Source organism: Canis lupus, chromosome 28, assembly GCF_011100685.1.
Source record: "Canis lupus familiaris isolate Mischka breed German Shepherd chromosome 28, alternate assembly UU_Cfam_GSD_1.0, whole genome shotgun sequence".
Taxonomy (NCBI): domain Eukaryota; kingdom Metazoa; phylum Chordata; class Mammalia; order Carnivora; family Canidae; genus Canis; species Canis lupus.
The window spans coordinates 23,847,239-23,871,135 of NC_049249.1; the positions used below are offsets into that span (position 1 = coordinate 23,847,239).

At 36.4% G+C, this 23,897-nt stretch overlaps 1 protein-coding gene and 1 pseudogene across 11 annotated transcripts in view; one reads left to right on the forward strand and one right to left on the reverse strand.

Annotated features, from left to right (window-relative positions):
• Nucleotides 1-23,897, forward strand: part of VTI1A (vesicle transport through interaction with t-SNAREs 1A) — a 357,029-nt gene that overhangs the window by 53,540 nt on the left and 279,592 nt on the right. The window lies entirely within an intron of this gene.
• On the reverse strand, nt 34-23,674 carry LOC111092935 (annotated as a pseudogene).

Sequence of the window (23,897 nt, forward strand, 5' to 3'; positions counted from 1 at the left end):
TCTAGCTGTTTTTGAAGGACAAGACAGTACAGATTAATCTTTAAACTTGATTGACTTGGAAGTACTCCTATCAACATAAAAGATTTTGTCTGGGGGAATGGAGGAGCCAAGGCCAGCACCCTGATCTTACTGCCAGCTTATGGCCCAGTCGTAGTCCTGCTGCAGGTTCTGCTGCAGACTGGCAGCCACCTTCTTGTTGAGAGCCAAGGTGGGCCTTCCAGTCATGTTAGAGGGGCAGCTGAATGAAGGGGACACATTCTTAAAGCCACCCATAAGTTTGAAAAATGTCTGTTTCCTTTTCAAACCCAGCAGTATCCCCCTGGCCAAACTGAGTTCTTGTCCCCTTCCTAACTCCTGAAGCTTCCTTCATGACTGCCACATCATTAATTTCTTCTTGCAAGGCCTTCGCCTCACCTGGTCTCTGCACGCCTGTGTGTATGTGTGTGTGTGTGTGTGTGTGTGTGTGTGTGTGTGTGTGTGTGTGTGTGTTTCCTTTCTTTTTCAGCACCACCTCCTCTTCCCAGGGTTATCCTGCTACTCTCCTCTCTTTCCTCTTCTCTCTCCTCCTCTTCAGAGCCAGCTTTTCAGTGCCTGGCTGCTCTGCCTTTTCCTTGGACTTCCTTTTCTTCTTTGCCAGGAATTTGGGGTTCTGTCCTATTGGGATGTATTCTGGAGCCTCCACTTGGATTGGCTGCTTCTTATTTTCTTTCTGAGAAATGCTCTACATGGTCTTGGAGAGCTCAAGGTGTCCTAGGGAGATGTCTTCCCTCTGGTGGATTTTCTTTTTCTTATTCATCTTCACAGTGTATTCCCTGGGGCTCCCCTGCTTCCATTTCTGACCTGAGGCCACCTGCTTCTTACCATTCTTCCCTACTAAGTAAGCATACTGAGCATCCCCAGACTCACAGAACCAAGGGTCCCTGGCAGAGGAGGCCACAGCCCCCTGAGCCTTTTTCTTCTTGTTGTGATTTTTGGGCTTCTTGCCAACTCTGGTCACCCTCCCGTGATGCCTGGGGTCCAAGGAGGTTTCTACCCTGGAGCCAGAGGACATGGCCAGAGGCCGTAAAGACTACCTTTTCTGTTTCTTCTCCCCACCTAGGAATTCAGATGAGCCAAGAGACTGCTTCCTGGGGCTGGATGACTTCTCTCTCCACCTAGCACATAACACGGTTTCAGGTTCTAGGTGCTCCTTACAGAGGGTCCTGTGGCCCTTCTTTTTCTTTACTAGAGGCATCTCAGATACCTGCCTTAGAACCATACTCTTTGAGGGGGGTGTGGCTCTTGTGGGACAGACTTCAGTGAAATAATTGTCACTGTTTAAAATGGACTATTGAGTCTCTGGTTCTTTGATCACCTTCTTCTTCTCTTTCTCTGTGAGCCCAAGGCCCGGTCTCCTTTGTGGGTTTTGGTGATTATTCCTGTAGGCCAATCTTCTCCACCTCCAGGTGAAAGCCGTCATTGGGACTTTGATAAGAATTGTGTTAGATCTGTAGATGATTTAGGGGAGCAGGGACAGTTAAAATATATTAATTCTAAAAATATATATATATTAATTCTTGGGGTCCCTGGGTGGCTCAGTCAGTTAAGGGTCCAATTCTTGATTTTGGCTCAGGTCATGATCTCAGGGTTGTGAGATAGCCCCACATGGGGCTCTGTGCTGGGTGTGGAGGCTATTTAACATTCTTTCTATCCCTCTCCCCCTGCCCCTCCTGCCTGCCCTCCTACCCCAGCACGCATGCACAGGTGCCCTGCCCCCCCTTCTCTCTCTCTCTTTTAAAAGAAAAAAAAATTGAATTATTTCAATCTGTGGACATGGGATGTCTCTCTATTAGTTTGTTTCTTCTTTAATTTCTTTCATCAGGGACGCTTGGGTGGCTCAGTGGCTGAGCATGATCCCCAGGTCCCAGGATCAAGTCCTGCATCGGGCTCCCTGCAGGGAGCCTGCTTCTCCCTCTGTCTGTGTCTCTGCCTCTCTCTGTCTCTCATGAATAAATAAATAAAATCTTTAAAAGAAAATTTCTTTCATCAATGTTTTATAGTTTTCAGCATACAAGGATTTTATTATCTTCGGTGCTATTATAAATGGGATTGTTTTCTTGATTTTCTCTTCAGGTAGTTTGTTCATGGATAGAACACAACTGATTTCTGTATGTTGATTTTGTATCCTGAATTTACTTTTTACTTTACTGAATTTATTAATTCTAACAGTTTTTTTTCATGGATTTTTTAGGGTTTTCTATATATAACATCATGTTGTCTGCAAACAGAGACAATTTTACTTCTTCCTTTCCAATTTGGATTGTTCTTACTTCTTTTTCTTAACCTAACTATTCTGGTGAGGACTTCCAGTACTCTGTTGAATAGAAGTGGTGAGAGTAGACACGTTTGCCTTATTTCTGATCTTAGAGAAAAAACTTACAAGCTGTTCAGCTTTGAACTTTTGATTATGATTGTCAAGGCCTCATATGATGATCCCTCCCCTTCTGTTCTTTCTAACAGTTCTTCCCCTTTCACCCTCTGTCCAGACGTGTCAAAGTACCCCAGTCTATGGTGTCATGCACCATAGACTGGGGCTTTAATTATTATATGTATGCTATTTCTTTGTTTTGCAATGGTTATCCTTTCTTCTTTTCCATTTGATAAACTATTCATCATGTAAGCCCCAGGTTACAGAGCACCTTTGTAAAGCCATTCTTGACCTGATCAAACCAGACTAGTTGCTTCCTTTCTTCCACTGTACTAATATAAATCTCCCTTTTATAGTACAAGTTTATACTTACATATAACAATAGTTATTTGTCTTCATGGCTGCCTCCTCTGATGTCCTTGAGAAGTCCACAGTCCAGGAATCTGCTTTGTTAATAATGGAATACCTGGCATGTAGTGTTGTTAAAAAATGTTAAATAAATTCAGAAGTGAATGAAATAATTGGTGAATGGTGCAGAACTCCATGCTTGTGGTCTTATTTAGATTTGTTATCTTCTTTGACCTGAGCATGAGATTCTCAGTAAAACTTTGTGACTTTATTAATTGAACTTTTTTCTAAAAATCTATAGCAATCCTTATTTTATGTCATTATAACATATTCAGTTTTATAATTAATTCAAATATTTCTGGTCTTCTATGGTAAACTATTTTAAGAACTGTACATCTTTCTGTTCTCTCTTATGGAAAATTCTAAATTAGGGTTCTTAAAAGTTATTTACAAAAAAAAAAAGAGAAAGTGAAAGAAGTAGTAAATATTACTTCTAAAATTCTTTTCTGGGATCCCTGGGTGGCGCAGCAGTTTGGCGCCTGCCTTTGGCCCAGGGCGTGATCCTGGAGACCCGGGATCGAATCCCACGTCGGGCTCCCGGTGCATGGAGCCTGCTTCTCCCTCTGCCTGTGTCTCTGCCTCTCTCTCTCTCTGTATCTGTCATAAATAAATAAAAATAAAAAAAATATAAAAAAAAAATAAAAAAAATAAAAAAAATAAAATTCTTTTCTTTCCTGATCAATATTTTAACATACTTTGTTTTTTAAGTATTATATTAATAATCACATTTTTCAAATACTCTGTGATTTAGTTACTGATTAAAAACAATTTTTTTTTTTTTTGGCTGGTTATCCTTTTCCTCAGAAATCTAGAACTTTTACATGATAAATTTACTTGTAAATTGAATAGTAAGATTTTTTTTTTTTTTTGGTTGGGGATTAGAAGTATCTTGTTTTCTAAAATAATGTCTTAAGTAAAATATAGCTTTCTTAAAAGATATTGCATGAGTTTGGAGCCGTGTTGATGATAGTTTGTAAGTGGCAACTTTAAAACAGATATTTTCTTCAGCTTCTATGATCTTATATCTTCCAACTTCTACAGTTGTATATCCTCTTTGCTATTTTACAAATAAACATAATGTTATTAGCCAGCCTTGAACTTAAGTAGCAAAATATGTATCTGTTCAGGTATCCTAGAATCCTTACCTTTTTTTTTTAATCTAGTATAATTTTTTTTACCTGTCCTAGATAAATCAGTGGTTAGTATTTATTTATATCTATGACCTCCAACTCAATAATCCTTATTTAAAAAAAAAAACCCAAAATGTCCATAAATCAAATGAAAATGAGTGGTTAATCAATTCGGTAAATGTGGAATGTTAGAAGGATGGCTGCATATGATTTTCATATGTGTTAATTTCCTATGAACATAACTGCTGACCTATTGTCATCAGGTCATGTATTTTTAGTTATTTTCCTAAAAGTGAGACTAAATCGTATATATCTGTCTTCATTTTCTCCACAAGTTCTGTTTGTAATCAATAGCATGATCTTGCTTTAACATTGGCTCTAGTCCCTGGAATCAAATGTCTACAGCTTGCTCAGGAATAAGGAGATTGTGACCTTTTCCAGAAAATATAAACTCTAATGTAACTATATGTGCTTTTTTATTGGTAGCTTAGAATTAAATCTACTTCTTTTGTTTCTTTTAACACAGCTAACTCAACTTCTTTCCCATTATTCTATTTCTAATGTTGGTATCCTGCAAGCAACTAATTTTTATGTTTTTATATCTTGGTTCCTCAGGAACAAACAAAACAGAGATTTTATGGAAGTTTGAAGCATGCTTTAAATTTAAATTGCCTTGGCTTTCTCTCATTCCTGAAAGAAAGCAAACAAATTTTCGTGTTGCCTATTTTTTTTTCCTAAGAAGGTAGAGGATTCCCATTTGATAAGGTTCTAATATTTTAACTAGTGAAACCTAAAACTTAAATTTTTCATATCAATTAAATGTTTTCTTTAAATAAATTTTCCAAAAAAACCCCCAAAACAACAAAAAATAAATAAATAAATAAGTTTTCCAAGTTTTCTTCCACTAACAGAATCATGGTTTGGAGGGACACTTTGAGGACAGCCCTTATATTAATGTTTAACTCTTCTGGCCTGTGTGATAGAAATCATCCTTTATCACTTAATCGCTTGGTTTTGAAAGTCTTATTTCTTGTTATCCATGTGAAATCGTGCATTTATATTGTTCTGCCTTGGGTCTTCAGTTTCCATTTCTTCTTTTATCCATGCATATAAGTTTGATGTCCAAGAGCTACAGAGATTATGGATGGCAACATTTACTGGATCACATACATATTCCTTCTTCTGTAGGCCAGTGTTTGATTGCACCCTGTGGCATAGTGTTTAGCATTCTGCCCAAGCCACTTCACTCAATGGAGTCAAACATGGTGATTCTTTCTTTTTTCCTGTGGGAAACTTCTCCATGCTGCAGAAGTTCTCACTATTTGGAGAACTTTTCTTAATCTCATGCCTAAAATGTCCCAATTATTTAAACTATCCTGGTAAAATATTCACGGGCAGTTGCCAAAATGTCCTAAAAATATAACCTGAAGTTCTTTGTTGCATTGTTGGAAACCTTTTACCCAGCAGATACTGGAGATTGTGGAACTGACTGATAAAGATGATTATCATTTACACAGAGAAAATTCTTCCTTTTTCCTGTGTTGCCTGTCTCAGTTCCTCATTCCACCTCCCCTTCAATCCCTAACTCAGGGAACTGCTGTTATTAATTCCTCGTATATCTTTTCAGCTTTTCTTTCTGTATATACAAGCAAATACAAATGTATATTCTTTTCCCTCCCCCTTTAAATAACAACAAGATGGCATGCCAAACAAAAGACAACCTAAATGGTACATACTGTTATACACCTTGCTCTCTTCACTCTTCAGTTGATCTTGGAGAGCAATACGTAAAAAAGTCATTCATTCTTTTTTTTTTTTTAATACCTGAATAGTGTGTTCCATTGTATGAATGTACTAGATTTATTTAATCAATCCTGTGTAGATGGGTTTTGGTATTGCATGTGGTTCTGCAGTGAATGACACTGAACTTTGTCATTTTTCATGTGGAAAAATAAAAAAACAGAATTACTTCTTTGAAGAGAGTGTGTGTTGGCAATATTGATAATCCTTTCACACTGTCCTTTATGGGAGAGGTCTCAGTTGACACTCCCCATGACAGTACATGAGAGGTTACTCATAAAATGAATTTTCACTTACCACATTGAGTATCAGACTTCTGGATTTTGGTCAGATTGATAGAAGTAAAGCAGTAGCTTAATGTAGTTTTCATTAAACTTTTCTCATAAGTGAAATGGAATGTTTTCAGGAACTGTTTTTACCCTTTGCCAGTTTATTTGGGGAGATGGGGAGGACTGGTGATTGTTGCTCTTTTTCATATTAACTTCTAAGAATTCTTGATACAACCATGCCTCATTTTATTGTGCTTCACGGATACTGTGTTTTTTATAAATCAAAAGTTTGTGGAAACTATATCGAGTAACTGTTGGTGCAATTTTACTCTGTTGGTGCGATTTTTCCAACAGCATTTGCTCACTTTGTGTCTCTATGCCACATTTTGGTAATTCTCAATACTAACTGAATATTTCAACGCTGTCATTATTATTATATTTCCTATGATGATCTGTGATTAGTGATTATGACTTGTTGAAAGCTTAGATGCTAGTAAGCATGTTTTAGCAATATTTGTAAATGAAGATATGTACTTTTTTTTCTAGACATAATGCTACTGCACATTTAATAGATTACAAGATAGTGTAAACATAACTTTTATATGCACAGGGAAACCAAAAAATTAATTTGAATCACTTTATATTGCAATATTTGCTTTATTGTGGTGGTCTGGAACCAAACCCACAATATCTGCAAGGTCTGCCTGGTATATCTTGAAGATTAACCCATTGTTCAAAATACAATTTGTTTTTTCTTTTTTCTTTTTAGTTTATAGTTTGTCTTTAGACTAATAAATAAACACTAAATTTATTCTATCTTTGTTTATATTTTGCCATTCAAAAATACTTCTTTTACGTGGTCAAAATCATCTGTCTTTTATTATTCTATATTTAGAATCATAGAAAGGATTTTTCACCTCAGGATTATAAATGAATTAAGGTAAAATTATTCCTGGTTGTTTTATATTTTTATCTTAAATTTGTCCCTTTCTTCCATTACATCTTCTAACTAGTTGTCATTTGTGTATATGAATTGTTTCCTGTACTTTAATATTTCAGCTTGCTCTCTTATTCACTTACTGTTTGCAATTTCAGCTGAGTCTCTTGAATTTTTGAGATATACAATTATATCATTTGTAAGTAATGATGGTTTTTTCTTCAATTTTATACTTTTAGCTGGTCTAATGATGTTTGCTCGTATTTTCAATAAAATGTTAAGTAACAGTAGTATTGATGCTCACTTTATTTATTTTTTCTTTTTTTGTAAAACAGCTTTATTGAGGTATACTTGACATGTATGTGACATATGTTTGACATGTGACTGTATATACTGCACTTGTTTTTTGTTCCTTTGTTCCTTATTTCTTACCTTCTTTATTTTTTTTCTTTCTTTCTTTTTTTAAAAAGATTTTATTTATTTATGAGAGACACAGGGAGAGAGAGAGAGAGAGAGATAGTGACATAGGCAGAGGGAGAAGCAGGCTCCATGCAGGGAGCCCGATCTGGAACTCTATCCCGAGACTCCAGCATCATGCCCTGTGCCAAAGGCAGGCGCTAAACCACTGAACCACCCAGGTGTCCCTCTTACCTTCTTTAGAGTAAATCACAAATCACAGTTTCTAATATGTTCTATCTCCTGTATTAAATTTTTAAGTATACTTCTTTGTGATATTTTTTAGTGGTTCCTATAAGAGCGTACAGTGTGTATCTCTAAGTTACTACAGTCTGCTTTCAAACAATATCATATTTTGTCATGGATAATGTTAAGACCTTACATAGTAGAATTCCACCCCACCCTTTGTAGCCTTGTTGTTTTATATTTTACTTCTACATATCCTATGAGACTCATGGAATATTCTTAGAGAAGTCTTTTATATCTACACAGGTATTTACTTGTTAGGGCTCTTTTTACTTCATGCAATTCATAATTTCCATTTGGTGTCTTATCTCTTCAGTCTGAAGAACTCATCTTAGCATATCCATTTGGGCAATTCTTCCAGAGATGAATTATTTCTACTTTTATCTATCTGGAAAAAAAAGTCTTTATTTTACCATCAGCTTTAAATAATATTTTCACTGGACATTGACTCTTGGTTTGGCAGGTTTGTTTATTTTCCTATCTTTCTACACTTTAAAGGTATAATTTTATTATCTTCTGGCCTCCATTGTTTCTGGTGAGTTGTCCATCATTTATGTTACTTTCACTCTCTATGTGATGAATGTTCTCTTATCCTCTGGCTGCTTTTAAGATTTGCTGTTTATCTTTGTGTTTCAGCAGCCGGTTTAATTATATTGTACCTAGGTGTGGTTTCTTTGTAGCAGGTGTGAACTTGCTGGTGATTCATTGAGCTTGCTGGACCTATGTGGTGATCTCTTTCATCAGTTTTATAAAGTTTTCAGTCATTATTTTTTTTAAAGATTTTATTTATTTATTCATGAGAGAGAGAGAGAGAAAGAGAGAGAGGCAGAGACATAGGCAGAGAGAGAAGCAGGCTCCACGCAGGGAGCCCAATGTGGGACTTGATCCCAGGACTCCAGGACCACGCCCTGGGCCAAAGGCAGGGACTAAACCACTGAACCATCCAGGGATCCCCCATTATTTATTTAAATATTTCTTCTGCCCCACTTTCTCTATTTTCCTTTTTTAACTCTAATTACAAATATATTAGGTCATTTAATATTATGCCACAGTTCTTGTGTGCTTTGCTTCACTTTTTGTATCTTTGTGTTTTGGTTTGGATACTTTTCATTGACCTCCTGTTAACTTTATGGGTCCTTTTCTTTGCTGTTTCCAGTTCTTAAGTGATTTTAATGATATCATTTTAATTATTTTTTGATACTACATTTTTGTGTTAACATTTTTATATATTTGGTTCATTTTTATAGTATCTCTTCCTCTACTGAAATTCCCCATCTCTTCATGTGTATTGTCCATATTTTCTATCATATCCCTTAGCATTTTTACCATAGTTATTTTAAAGTCCTTGTGTGATAATCCGAATACATGGATCATCTCTGGATGTGTGACCATGGGTCACATTCTCTTGCTTTTTCATGTGTCTTGTAATTTTTGATTGTGTGCTGGATATTTTAAATAAAAGATAATAGAGAGCAAAGTAAAATTTTATCAGAAAATAAAACATGCAAAACAAACAAAAACACTCCCTTTTCTTTCAGGCTTCTATGGTGGAGTGGCTAAGTCAATCTGACCTATATAATTGGGCTGTATGTGGGCCCTTTATTTTTTGCAATTTCAGTTTAATTCACATTATAAGGCTATAGTTAAGCCTTTCCTGTCAGCAGGTCTTGAGCTTTGAGCACTGGTGAATTTCCAAGATCTCATTCTGCTCTTCAGCCAAATCACCATCTTTTTGGTTTGTGGGATCTTGCTCTGCTATTTTATAGCCCCATTGCTAACTTTTTGACCCTCTGGGGAGTTGTCTTTGCTCTCCAGTCCTATCTTGACTTTCTATATCTTTAGAGATTTCTCTCTTTTCCACTTAAACTAAGCCTTAGGAAATTAGTGGGTTTACAATCTTTGAAGACCCAGAATGCCTCAGAGCATTTTCAGTCAGCACTGCTGTTCCCCTCTCCCATTCCAACCTTTGGTGGCTAAAATGCTGCAATGCCTCAGTTAGGTTTCTATCAGTTGTCTTTCCCTATCCCTACCCTACATATCCAAGATCTCAGAGTACTTAGCATGGATTTCTCTAAGCTCTGCTGCCTTACATCCCACTTTCAGAGGGTCAGCTACTTTAGAGGAAGCCTTGCATAGCCTAGGGGAATATCTCTCAGCAGCTCTATCATGTCCTGGGTACTCAGTGATGACTCATATGAAAGCATTGGTTAGTGAACCTTATACTTCATTCTGTGGCTCAGGATCATTGAAATCCTAACAGATGCAATGAAACGCGGGGACACCTACACCCCCCTGATGTTTATAGCAGCAATGTCCACAATAGCCAAACTGGAAGGAGCCTTGGTGTAAATCGAAAGATGAATGGATAAAGAAGATGTGGTTTATGTATACAATGGAATATTACTCGGCCATTAGAAACGACAAATACCCACCATTTGCTTCGACGTGGATGGAACTGGAGGGTATTATGCTGAGTGAAATAAGTCAATCGGAGAAGGACAAACATTATATGGTCTCATTCATTTGGAGAATAAAAAAATAGTGAAAGGGAATAAAGGGGAAAGGAGAAAAAATGAGTGGGAAATATCAGAAAGGGAGACAGAACATGAAAAACTCCTAACTCTGGGAAACGAACTAGGGGTGGTGGAAGGGGAGGTGGGCGGGGGGTGGGGGTGACTGGGTGACCGGCACTGAGGTGGGCACTTGATGGGATGAGCCCTGGGTGTTATTCTATATGTTGGCAAATTGAACACCAATAAAAAATAAATTTATATAAAAAAAATCCTAATGTGTTTTGCCAGCCCTGATACAAACCCTAAAAGTTTGTTAGAAGTTTGGCCATTTTCTTCTTACATGTATCTGTGGAGGCTTGTTCTACTCCTCCAGGAATGAGAACAGCCATAGGTCTCTTCTTTATTATGAAATGCTCATGATTTTCTGGAATGTTACCCTTGGGTGATTTTTAAAATGATGATTTTTGTCACTTCTCCAGCTTGCTTTGTTTGTTAAGGTGAAAACAATAGTCTTCTAACCTTCTATATTCTTTAGGAAACTGAAGTCCTATGTTATTCTTTAATTACCACTGCTTCTAATGCTTCTTTGAACATATTATGTCTAGGAAAGCCTCTGCCAGTGACCCACTTACACTTGTCCCCACACCCATTGTTTCAAACAAAGCATATAGGTTTTATGCTTCAGAATGAGTCTCCCACCTTTAGGCAGTATATGTTGGCTGGTGCCTGTCGAGCTCAGCTATTGTTGAGACCCCTTAACCTTCATACATTTTGTCGAGACCCCTTAACCTTCATACATTTTGTCACCCTCTACCAAGTGGATCTGCATGACCTCACCTGCTTTTGGACAGCTCTCCACATATTTTGGGATCTATGAGTAATACCTGGTTTCTAGTCTTGCCAAGCATAGAGAATTCAGAGTATATTTGTTCTTTCTTCTTGCCCACCCACCCACACACTCACTCCATCCTAGAGGGGAAGGAGAGGGAAAATGATGACTTAGAAGGCACCTGTTAACTTATGCAGCAGTGTTCTTATTGCAAGTCCCATGTAATCATTACAACAAAGTGTTTTTATTTTTCTTATGCAGATGTGCAGATGGAAACTCAGAAAGGTTAGACACCCTCTCTGCAGTCACACATATAATAAATAGCAAACCTGAGATTTAAATCATGTTAGACTGGGATCCCTGGGTGGCGCAGCGGTTTGGCGCCTGCCTTTGGCCCAGGGCGCGATCCTGGAGACCCGGGATCGAATCCCACGTCGGGCTCCCAGTGCATGGAGCCTGCTTCTCCCTCTGCCTGTGTCTCTCTGCCTCTCTCTCTCTCTGTGACTATCATGAATAAATAAATAAAATCTTAAAAAAAAAAAAAAAAAACATGTTAGACTCATAATGCTAAATAATGTGCTGATAATGAAGTGCATTATCTTTGAAGCTTCTATCTTGTATTACTGCCTGAATTCTTTTTAGAGCTTGGAATAACATAAACAGGTATTTTCTCTTTTAGAGACAGAGCAAAAGAATGGGTTGGAACCTAAATGCTCAGAAAACATTAAGGCTCAAAGCAGAGGAACTTAAGTTCAGATATAAGTTTAAAAAGAGTCAAAAGAAAAAAAACAAAAATAAGAGGCAAAATTGAGTCCCAGGAGCCAGAAGGAACTGGAATGGAATAGCAATCACGTCTTTATATCAGGAGTTCATGTGACAACTGGGAAGCAGAACTGACCCAGCCATGTTGGGCCATAGGTGTGTGAGGTCATCTTAAAGAGCTGAAGCAGCAAACCCAGAGTTTTATACACTGGAGAAATAGACTTGCTGGCATTCTCAATAATAATAATTATTATTATTATCAGAGCAGTTATTTTTCTTTAATGCCTACTCCATGCTAAACACTGTACTAGCTGTTTCATAAACTTAATCTCAATTAGACCTGAAGTGCATAGGGACTCAAAAACTTGCTTAGTAAAATCACAACTGGAAAAGGACAAAGCTGGAATTTGAATCCAGACTCATCAGATGCCCAAATTGGAGGTCTCTCTGATTTAACATATTGTTTCTTCAAAAGACAAGAAAATAAGAGTAATAGAAAGTAGCCCCAAACTCAAATAGAAATTAATATGTGTAAAGAATATTAAGTGTATTCAGAGTAGAAATAAGGGGAAAATGAAAAAAGAGTGACCTCCTCAACTTAACATATCATCAACAAGATATGGTACACATTGGTTCATGTTAGACTTTGGAAGAATCTACTAATGTCCACCTCTGGGTGCAATTAGGGCTACCGTTCATAAAGATAACTCAGAGAAAATTCTAGGTGGGCCCTCCAGATGATTAAAAAGAATGGAAACAAGTTGGAAAACAAGGACAGATAAAGAAAGGTCCCACAATCATTTTCCATGATGGAAAGTTGTGGAGTTTTTAAGTGTCTTCAAGTCTGTGAAGAACTGTCTTGCCAAGTATGGGCAGCAGGTGTTGTTGGTCTGTACTGTATGTATAACTATAGTGCCATACATTTGAGTTTAATGTAGGGAATTAGTTCCTGACAGTAGCCAGTGACTGTTGGTAAACCTAATTGGTGAAAGTTAAGGCACCTTCTGTAGGTTTTTATAAGATACATTTAGAGCAGGATGATATAAGGGAGCAAGGCAGACTGGAGGACCTCTCAAGGTCCCTTCTATCCCTAAGGTTCTATTATGATTGCATATTTATAGAGCACCAAAATTGACTGTGTTCTTTTCAGGGAATAGAATTGCATTCAGTCCCTGTCCAGGGCCATCACACTCAAAATTAGATCAACAATACCTTGGTTGCCAAATCAAGTCAAAGTTTAGCAGGTACATGTCTAACTATCTGAGAATGTGTGTTCTCTTCAAGAATGTTAGAGAATGTCCTAATAGCATGGCACAAGATCTTTAGTTACTGCAAACACTCCCGTAAGATTTGTATTAGGTTCCTCTAGGGTGTTTTTATTAAAAGAAATAACAATAATAAGTCATTTCTTACTATCAAGCAACCAACTTTAGAATGATTGAATCAAAACTTCTAATTCAGAAGGAAAGGAAGGAAAAAAAGAATTGGATTTTATTGCCAAACTGTTTTAAATGGTAGGTAATATTCTGTTATTATTAATTTGATAGCTTTGAATTTCTCTGACTGTGGGTGATTTAAATTCAGTCCATTCTAATAGGTGAACTACATACAAAAAATAAAAAAAAAAGATGTTGCTAATTTAAAACTAGCCAATAAAGTTCTGTATTTTACTGAAAAAAAGGAAAACCCCATCATATATGGTAAAAATTAATAGTTTAAGTTGTCTGATTTTGACCATATTTTTTATTAACATGTATAATTATATATCTAATCAAGGATTGATTTGGACATTTAATTAATCTCATACATTTAACTAGTTGTAGAAAAATTGCTTATCAAGAGCCTCTACACTTTTTTCCCCACTTATCTTTTCATACTTTTTAATAATTTTAAACTTTTGATTTGGAAATAAACTCACGTTCAAAAGAGTTTAAAAAAAAGTGTAAAGAATAGTACAAAGAACATACATATATTCTTTTTATTTATTTATTTTTTAAAAATTTTATTTATTTATGATAGACACACAGTGAGAGAGAGAGAGAGAGGCAGAGACATAGGCAGAGGGAGAAGCAGGCTCCATGCACCGGGATCCCGATGTGGGATTCGATCCTGGGTCTCCAGGATCGCGCCCTGGGCCAAAGGCAGGCGCCAAACCGCTGCGCCACCCAGGGATCCCTTGACCTGAAATTTTATTAGAAAGCCTCATTCTCCTCTGATAACATGTAATTCCTGTCTGTTAGTTTTTTTTCTTGTGTGCTTATTAGTATTAAGTTGACTGTATGCTTGCTTTATGCTAGACCACTGCCAGAAAAACTGGACAGAATTAGTCTCAAGAATATTTTTCCTTCTGTAGCACCCACATGCAACATGTACGATCTATAGTAATTCTTATTCATTTGAAATACAGCAATTTGTTCCTGTCAGTAGAGGATAGGTTTGTTGTTTTAAATTGCCAGGTTTTGTTTTTGTTGGCGTGTTCCCCAATACAAATTGAATGGCTGACAAAAATCTATTTGTATGACAGTTCAATCTAGATAAGTGCCCTCTGTGGCCTAACGGTACAATTTGGGGTCTCAGAGATAAAAGCAAACTGAATGCCAGGCTTCTTGTAGCAGAGCTTCTTCATGCAGATAACAGAAGTAATCCATATTCCTGAGGTACACAAATCAGACAAACAAAGGAGATATATGCATGCACATCATCTCGTTTGAAACAGTGGTCTTTTAGCTTCCACATAATAAAAAATGGGAATATCTAACTGAGGAGAACAAAAAAAATAGCTCATATGAGATATGGCTATATTTGAAATTAAAGAGAAACATGGTATGGACTTATAAAGTTGGCGAGAGGTCTGTTGCCTAGCATTTTCCCATGGTATCCAGGTTTCCCCTGTTATCAGAAAGTTGAGTGTTCCTATGAAAGCTTTCGTAAGCCGAAATGATGTAAAAAAGCAAAGAAACAGTTATTATATGGCAAGATTTTTTAACATTCTCAGACCCAAAGAATAACCTCTCGTATGCTTTGCTGATACGTTAGACACATCTTGCTAATGGTCACACAAAATAAATTGAGACAAAGCACAGATGCCTACAGACACAGTTCAGAACCCTGGCAGCCTGATGCTGAGATGCTGAGTGCTGTTCCTAGGGAGGGAGCCAAGCGGGGCCACATTCACTGCTTTGGGGGGAGCTGCCTTCCTCATGGTTCACTGAAAAACAAATGCTGTCATTTTCGCTTTTCACTTTTTTTTTTTTTTTGTAAAAGTAAAAATCCTCTTCAGATTTCTTCCAGCTAGCAAAAACAGTTACTAACATAGGCCTTTAACTAAAGTTGCATAATGTGAGTTTTCCAAAAGCAGGGGATACCTGTATTGGCTTTTGTCAAATGTATTTGCTTTCTATTTTAACATTTTCTCTTCTGAAATATCGTTAGACAGTGATTCCTTTGGAGCTTTGATATTCTGCAAGAGATAGGTTTAAAGAGGGTCTCCTTTAGTTCCTAAGATGAGGAACTGAGAATTTGTACCTTTTGGCTTACCTCTGCCTTTAAATATGTCAGGCTTACCACGCAGATATCTCTCAAATATAATTCATTTATAAAAAGAAGGATGAAATATATGCTAACAACAGTTATAAAGAAAGAGCTGTGACTAGTTCATAAGGTAACAGACACCCTGGAAGTAGGGCTAAGAGGTCCAGTTGTAGATATTCTGAAAAATAATCCATAGTGCTTGGTGATGTAGTGGATTTGGGAATAATTTTTAGGTTCTTATCTGAGGAGACTGTGTGCCTGGTAATACCATACATCAAACTAGGGAAAACATAAGGAGGAGCCAGCGTAAGAGAAAGAAAATGCCCCACTGTGTCTGTGCTTAGTCTGAGATGCCTTCGGGTTTTCTAAGGTGCCCAATGGGAATTAGATTGGTAAGAAGAATTTGCAGAGAATATGTCTCTCTTTGCCAGCTTCTAGGTGATAGTTAAAACACTGGGTAAAAATAAGATCATTTAGATGAGTGAGAAGAGATCTAAGGATGAAGACCTAGCCAGACAAAGAGAGAAGGAGAGACCAGAAGGGTGGGAGGAATTCCAAAGAAAGACAGTGCTGTAACTGCTAAGGAGAAAGTGGGCAACAGTGTCAGATGCTATCAAGAGGTCAAATGTGAAGATGTCTGAAAGGTGGCCATTGGAGCCAAAGTTGGTGCACCAATTTGAGCAACAAAACTAATGATGTAGTATTAGACTATAAGTCAAAGTAAAATAAATATACATAAGTCCATACAGATATCAACAAATTATTGAATAATGATTGAGGAGACACATCTTTCATACAGAAGATTGCCAAATGAGTTATGAAGATACTCCTCTCTGAAAGGACATTGAGCATAACTCCCCACTCTTAAGTGTGGGCTGCACATAGTAAGTGCAGTACAGGAGAGGGAAAAGAGTAACTTTTCAGTAGAGAAACATGACAAACACTACTTCAGTCTGGTACCAACATCAACATCAATAGTGATAAGTCATATTGATAGTATGTACCTTGATATGATCTGATGAAAATGGTACTTTACCTTTTGAGTCTTCCTCCAAAAAACAGTACCACAGTCTAGTCAGAAGAACATCAGAAAGATCCCAGTTGAGGGACATTCTACAAAACACCTGGCCAGTCCTCTTCAAAACTTTCAAAATCATCAAAAACAAGGAAAGTCTGAGAAATTGTCACAGCCAAAAGGATCCTAAGAACACATGACTAGTAAATGTAACATGGAATTCTAGATGGTATCTGGAACAGAAAAAAAAAAGTATTAAGGAAACCTGGAAAAAGTATGTACTTTAGTTAATAATAATGTATAACAATGAAGTATTGATCCATTAACTATGACAATTGTATCATAAGGTGTTAATAATAGGGGAAACTAAATGTGGGTTACATGGGGACTCTACTATCTTTGTAATTTTTTTATAATTCTGTAACTATTCTAAAACTTCAAAAGTTTACTTAGAAAACATGGCTAATGATTTTGTCAACGAGGAAGATACTGGTGATCCTAGGGAATCCTGTGGCATGGCAGGAAAGCATCAAGTTTTAAGTTGAGAAGGGGCTGGGGCGTAATAAGTGGCATCTATGTTCATGGAATACTCCTTCAAGAAGCTTGGCCAGGAAGGGAAGGATGAAGAAGAGGTTGGGTATTAGATGGGGAGTGTAGTACTGGCTGAAATAACATTTTGAAATATATAAAGCTGGATACACTTAAGAATGTTTATATCCTTAAAGGAAAGAACCAGTACAAAGTGACACACTGATGATATAAAAGAAACATTCAGCTGATGAAGCAAAGCGTTTGCCTAAGTAGGCAGGATTTTATTCTATTCAACTGAAGATGGAGATTCTTATAGGAATAACATGTTGTTTATGAATCAGGTATGAATATTTATATTTATTATACTTCATAGTTTGGGGTCACCCTGATAGGGAAGTAATCTTCAGAACGTTTCCATAGAGAACTTGGGCTTAAAAAATTTAGTTTTATTGCCTGAGCATCACAGTTTTATTAGCCATATTCATAAAGCATGAAAAGGCATCTATAAATTATGAGAACTGTAACCTCACTACAACACAGCATATACTATAATAAAGAATCTGTCACAACATGGGTTCAAAAGCAAGTATTAGGGAAAAAATATTGTAAAAATTATTTGCCTGTGAGATGGCTGGTTCCAATCTAAAATTGTAGAGTAACTGTATAGGGAGTCACCAGATCCCATGGGTAAGGAGGCAGTTCTTAACACATTTTAATAACTAGTGCAGCTCCTCTCCTGCCATCTGGGTAGATTATTGTTGCTTTATGGTGGAGCCTTTGAAGATTAGTCTTGAAACATATCTAAGTTACACCCATAAGTGTGGTTGTGACTCACCCTCAGATCAGACATTTTATTCTATGATATAAAATATTCTGCCTTAAGCATTCATCACCCTTGAACTTCCAAATTTATTGTTGTCAAGATTCCAGATGTTGACAACAATGTATAAATAAGGCTTGCTTTTTGTTTATTTATTTTGGAGGAGGGTGACAAGAAACAAAATCTATAAACTGATCAACTTTATAGTTGGTGATCAATACCTAGAACCAGATGAATGGTGCAGCCAAACCTGCCTTGGGGAAGGAGCAGTAGGACGGCCTCAGCCTGCCACAGTGGTTTTGTAATATGAAAGATGATGTGGTAAAGTAAAAAGAGCATTGACATTGGGAAATAGATTCCATCTTTCTTTTGCCTAGTCTTTCCCAAATATGTGGCCTTGGGGAGATCACTCATCTGACTTCAAACTCCTCATCTCTAAATATGTATGGTGGCTGGCCCAGATGATGCCTCATGTCGCTGTCAAGATTCTGTTTTTTGAGATATCTTAGTTCTTTATTGAGATCATTTGCTCTTGGAGATCTAGACCACATGAAATTATGGCTATAGACAGACTTTCAGTGAACAATTGCTTTTTGTTCCTAATTCTTAGCAGATTATGTAGGGAAATCAACATACAACTTAATTATGTAATTTGTGTACTTTGTTTCAGTAATTCTTTTAAAAATACAAATAAAGCATATGTTATATAGCATTCATTTATCAGAGTATCATTTTTCCAGTGGGAGTGCGTAGGGTATGTATGAGTTATTATCAAACAAAACAATAAACATTTGACATTTTATTTCAAAGATAGTCTATAGAGTGATTTTATTTTATATTCAGAAAGATTTTTAAAAATTAGATTTCCTCCACTGAAAACTTACACTATTCCAGATGTTGACAACAACATCTGGGCATTCTATCATGAGCTGATTTTCTGAATGAAGTAACTAAATTATTGATTGACAAGCTAACATGATTTACGGCAAAGCCACACTGTGTTCAATAGCAATGTGAAAGCCATAAACTACAAGCATATGCAAGTGAGGCCATGATACTAACTAACTCACATTGCATTTCGAAGCACCAATGCGCTAAACTTAAATTTTAGGCTTAAGTTTAGAATTGCTGGAGGAGGAAATGAAGAAGTACAGTTACATGATTTCTGGGCTCTCTGTTTTGCAAATCATTAAATGATGTAGCAGCAATGTGGTCAGAGTTCCTAGTATAAATAAAGGTCTATTCTAGCATTGTGAAACACAAATAGACTTATTATTCCATATGGATTGCATATGGGTTTGTGTGAGCCTGTATGTATGTGTGTGTATACACACACACACACATATATAACCTCATTATATGCATATAAATATTCACATGTGATGTTATAGATAAATTTTTAAAAATAAAAGTGTGTATAATCTAACTCGTTATTTACAGCCCAAACATAAATATCCACTTCAAACATGTAAAATGTTTTTGAAAGTATAAGCAAAAATAAGAAGTGAAAGTGATTATGGTAGAAAGACATTAGTCTTTTTCAAAAAAAAAAATATTTAAATACCTTTTCCTGGTATTACATACTAAGAACAATGGATTCTTTCAGTATTCTCACGTTAACCTGCTTTTCCAACTGTTGGTAGCTAGCAGCAGGGCATGTTAGTATTTTCTTTCTGGTGGCTTGCATATGGTCCATTGGCCATGAGTTTATGATAGATAGAAAGTGTGCTTTCCCTTTATGAATGCTACAATATTGGTGACATGTGGCCTGTGCACTTTCCAGCGAATGAGCTTGACCTTTAACTCTAAACAGTCCCTTGAGCAGAAGCAAGCCATGTTTAGTGGAATGATTACTTAGAAGAAACGGATTGGAACCTACTTTCTCTAATAACATTAAAGAAATTCAGTACAGTTTTTCCCACTGAAAGTCATCCAAAAATGGTAGCATCACAAAACAGGGAATTGGGCAAAACAATATAGTAGACTTACTGAGTTAAATAATGTTAACTTTTTTTTTTTTTAAGATTTTATGTATTTATTTGAGAGAGGGAGAGAGCACAAGCAGAGGGAGAGGCAGAAAAAGAGGGAGAATCAGATTCCCCACTGAACAGAGAGCCTAACGTGGGGCTTGATTCCAGCACCCTGGGATCATGACCTGAGCAGAAGGCAGACACTTAACTGAGCTACCCAGGCACCCCAAGAGTAGGAACTTTTAAAAGTTATTTTTGATATGTATTGGTCTAGGAAAGGTACATTAATTTGTACTCTCAGCCATGTATGTGTACTGGTTTTATTGCATCTTTTCCAATATTACTAATATTTAGTTGAACATCCTTTGCAAGGTTATCACATTCAAGGTATTATGATTGGTTTCCATTTGTTTATAATATTTAAATTCACACAACAGCCCCAAGAAATAAATATTGTTGCCATTTTTATATATTGAAGAAAGTGATATTCAGAAAACATAATTTGACCAAGATCACATACTGAAATGTTATCTCCATTCTTTTTGCTCAGTGGCCTGTGCTTTTTTATCCTAACTACTTTCCAAGAATCTAACATTTACCTAATAGTATACTTTGCCTTTACCTAGATCATGTACTATGGTATGTTTTAATCATAAATCTTTTTTTTTTTTTGCTAGAAATTAATGTGGCACAATGAGCACTGTGATGAACAAAATTTCATAACTTCCTTTTTTTTTTTCCTCCAAAATGTAAGTTTCCTGTCCTGGATTGATGAGCTTTTTTAAGTCTTGGGTCAGGGGTGGAGTGTGTATGAAAAGCTGAAATTGGTCATGGAGAAATAGAAGTGAGGTTAAAAATGGAATGCTTTGTGCCAAAGATAGATGCATTTTAGAAAATGCCATCTGGGCATTAGAGAAGTATGATATTATTTAATTCAAACCAGCTAGAATTCAGTAAGAAATGAATGCCAGCAATTATATGACTGGCTAATAAATATAATTTCATGGTATTCTGTAAGATATCCCAAAGTGTTAATTGTAACAGGAGCAGTTAAATTCTTTAGACCAGTTAAATTCTTTGGCTATGAAAGCATAACAGTTTCTAATCACCTGGTAACTTTGGGCACTATTAAATATATGGAGATTGAAAGACATGGTAGAAGCAATGGAAAAGTCTGGCCAGACTGAGTAATTTGTTTTAGACCTATGGAGAAATCTATTAACCATTTCTTCTATAGACCAATTTGATTAGGAAGTAGGACAAGCTGTTCTTTCATTACTTACCAAAACCGTACTGCACTTTGTATCAATTATTTGGCTGTCTGCAGCACATAGATTAGAATAAAGGGCTTTCTTAGTGTTTGTGAATGTTGCGGATTGCTGATTAGTAATTAAAGTACTGAATGAAGAAAATTAGGCCAAAATTGAATGGGAATGAGAAAGTCTTAATTCTGCGATACAGATGTTAGAAACAGATTGTCTTGAGCAGCCCATTCAACATAGTGACATTCTACACAGCCATGGAGTGTTTGCCTCCCATGTAAAACTCAAGTCAAATGCCTTAGAGATGGTTTCCTCTCCCATGCCTTGTGATGTAGCTGTATGGGTATTAATTTAGTGAAATATCCTGTCTGCCAGGTGTGGGAACTAGCTGATTTTATTGTAATACCAGATCATTACTTAATTCATATGCAACAGAGTGCAGCACATGGAAAGCATTATAAATCTATTTACAATGTGGCTGGTCTGATGATAACATTGTATTAAATTCCCAGGTGAGGCAATTTAAGCAATTGCTTTGCCATGTGCACGCTGTGGAAATTAAATTCTCATATATGCTTTAGTAATAAACTAACTGCATTGTTATGCTTATGTGAGTGGTGGATTGTAGAATCCTCATTCTGGCTATGTTGTACCCTATCTTACATGTAGAATCATATAGAAGGCTGCATCACAGATCACAGTTCTTAATTAGTTTCAGCTAGGTTAATTCGTTTTGTTTCTAGTCTAGCAGTGCCTATCCAGAAACATATTCAGTTCAGTTGGGAAATACTAAGGCTTGGGTCAAGTAGACAGATTGTTTCAAGCCAAATTTCCAGACAGAACTGGGCAAGTGTATCTGTTTGAACTTGGTTTAAGAAAATCAGCCAATCAGTGTGCAAAATCAGCCAATCAGTATCCATATACTAAGTGAAAACTGCTTGGAATCTGAAATCCTCACTTTCATAATGAAGAACTCACTTCTGTCATCAGTTTAAAATAGCCCTTGAAACTTTGTGCGCCTAACTTTTTAGGGATAACAGTCAATTGTTAACTTGCTGTATATTTTCTAGAGCTCATCTACAGTCTGTAGATTTTTCTGCCCAACTATGTCTAGTCTACCTAAGTTTAGTATAAGTTAGAAGGAATAAGCTATACAAAAACACACAACTAAAAGTGAGGAGTGCTGTTGTATTTAACTGTGAGTGTGTGTGTGTGTGCGTGCACACGCGCGTGTGTGCACATGTGGGGGGGGGGGCGGTGGGCAAATATTGTCAGTCGAAGCTTTCCACCCTTATGGTACAGACCTGAAATTGCAATAGATTACAAACTGCATAGAGCTTCTGTCTTCTCCAGAAGCCACATATAAAGCACCAGTAGACAGTGGTAACTGACAACTAAGACTAAAAATGTTGACAATTTCTTGATTTGCCTGGTTAGCTTATGTATAGAAGTCATTAACTATTTATAAAATGCATTATGAATTGGGTTCCTTCAAACTGTAGCTGAGTGTGTGACATTTCCAGCTCAAATTCTCATGCTTGCATTTGGCTAAAATACAGATTTTATACAGTTGATAATAAAGTAAAAATATTTTAGTTACTTTATGAAGATACAGTTGATGTTTCAGTTTCATTAACTTCCAGTCAGCTGAATTAAAATATACATAATACTTAGTAATGGAGAGTGGGGTTATTAAAAATTCCACAAAAGGTAAAATTATTTATTAATGTTTTGGAGAGAAATTATCAATAAAATAAGCAGTTTGTCTTTCAAAGGAATTTGCCTTTTTTTGGTATTCAGTCAGTTTAGTGATGATCTTGCAGTCTAAATTATGGCTGATTACAATCAGCTTACTTAAAATTTCAAACCACAAAAAAAATTAAAAGAAAATACCAATGTCAGGCATTTAAATATAACTCTTAATAAAACAAAGTCTTGTTTTTTTTTAATTGTAAAATGATACTCCAGTGTAAAGAGTTCAATTTTCTGCATCAATTGTGTCATTTTCAAGAGAAACTATTTCTGATATTTGAAATGAGGGGTTTTTTTTTAATTCTTTAAGAGAAGTTAGTTTAATCAGAGAACATTTTATAAACTCAGCATATCATTTGCTTAATTACATCCAGAAAGCCATCCAAATGACCAGTTTTTACCATCCCAATAGTAAGGACTGACATTTATAGAGACCACCCTTCAACTGTGGATAAATCCTTAGTTCTCTGTTGCTGAGCATGTACACTCTTAATTGCTGGTTTTCAAAAGCAATGGATTCTCACCAAAACAAGATTAGATATTTAGGGATACATGTTTGTAATTTTCTTCTTCTTTTGAAGTTTAGTAAATCAAAATAAGAATATAATGTAATTGAACAATCTATGCCAATTTGTTGGTATTTTGGTGAAAGGGGGAAAAACAAAAACAATCTCCATATGATATTCTTGCATACTGTGGAATGTTTTAGTCTCCCATAGTGATGAAATGAATAATTAAAAAGGCAGCTCTGATACCACAGCCTGTTTAAAGGTTCTCATTTCCTTTAATGCTGTAAAATACTTTTGCTTAGCTAGTTTGAGACTACTGTAGTGGGGATCTCCAAATGGGCAAAAGAAAGGTTTGGCTTGATCTAAATATTGTTGTAAGGCCATGAGGGATACTGACCTTGCAGTTTAGCATTTTTCAATACAAATTCTGTATGAAGTCTATAGAAATAATTAATAGTAGCTTCAGTAAATACAGTAAGAGAAGCAGGCTTAATATATGCTGTTTGTGGTGGTAAAAAGTCTGGCATGTTCACGACCGAATGAGTTGGTTCACTCTTGAATTGCTAGGACATGTGATATAGATGTCATTACTGACCCCAGGCTAATGACTTAACTTTGCTACTTTGTCCTCTGCAACACTGTTGGTTTTATTTATCTATTTGCTGCATTTGCTAAGGTACAAGAGATACAACTGCAGCAGAGAAGGGGTTTGGGGTAGAGATTTAGGGCAGAGAAGGATGCCATCATCTC